Source organism: Cynoglossus semilaevis, chromosome 18 (genome assembly GCF_000523025.1).
Source record: "Cynoglossus semilaevis isolate Cse_v1.0 chromosome 18, Cse_v1.0, whole genome shotgun sequence".
NCBI classification, from domain to species: domain Eukaryota; kingdom Metazoa; phylum Chordata; class Actinopteri; order Pleuronectiformes; family Cynoglossidae; genus Cynoglossus; species Cynoglossus semilaevis.
The window spans coordinates 431181-431875 of record NC_024324.1 but is presented as its reverse complement, the minus strand read 5'-3'; the positions used below and the strand labels follow the sequence as shown (position 1 = coordinate 431875).

Sequence of the window (695 nt, the reverse complement as noted above, 5' to 3'; positions counted from 1 at the left end):
ACGAGGACCAGGACCAGGACGAGGACCAGGACCAGGACGAGGACCAGGACCAGGACGAGGACCAGGACCAGGACGAGGACCAGGACCAGGACGAGGACCAGGACCAGGACGAGGACCAGGACCAGGACGAGGACCAGGACCAGGACGAGGACCAGGACCAGGACGAGGACCAGGACCAGGACGAGGACCAGGACCAGGACGAGGACCAGGACCAGGACGAGGACCAGGACCAGGACGAGGACCAGGACCAGGACGAGGACCAGGACCAGGACGAGGACCAGGACCAGGACGAGGACCAGGACCAGGACGAGGACCAGGACCAGGACGAGGACCAGGACCAGGACGAGGACCAGGACCAGGACCAGCAGCCGCACCTCCTCACCTCCACCAGCAGCCGCACCTCCTTCTTCACTCCGTGCTGGTGGGAACATGGAGCCGCCGGGAGGAGAACCAGAGATCTGAGCAGGTAAAGGTTCCACTCTCGTCTTTTGTCTTTAAAACCGAAACTCCGAACCGAGACCAGCAGAACTGTTTGAAACAGTTCTGGACACCTGTCGGTACCGGAGCAGTCACCGAGCCGCAGCTCAGAGAGTTCTGGTACGGTTTTTTAATAGAACCATTAGAAAGTCATTGACGGAAACAGAACTAAAACAAGTCCCTGAACTGATCCTGGAACTGATCCAGGAACTGATCCT

At 59.6% G+C, this 695-nt stretch overlaps 1 protein-coding gene across 1 annotated transcript in view; it reads left to right on the top strand.

The window, feature by feature from the left end:
* Nucleotides 1-286: 286 nt before the first annotated feature.
* npr1a (natriuretic peptide receptor 1a) overlaps nucleotides 287-695 on the top strand; it is a 19965-nt gene continuing 19556 nt past the window's right edge. The window contains exon 1 of the mRNA XM_008330816.3: nucleotides 287-466. The gene's annotated coding sequence lies outside the window, so the exon portion shown is untranslated. The remainder of the gene's footprint in view (nucleotides 467-695) is intronic.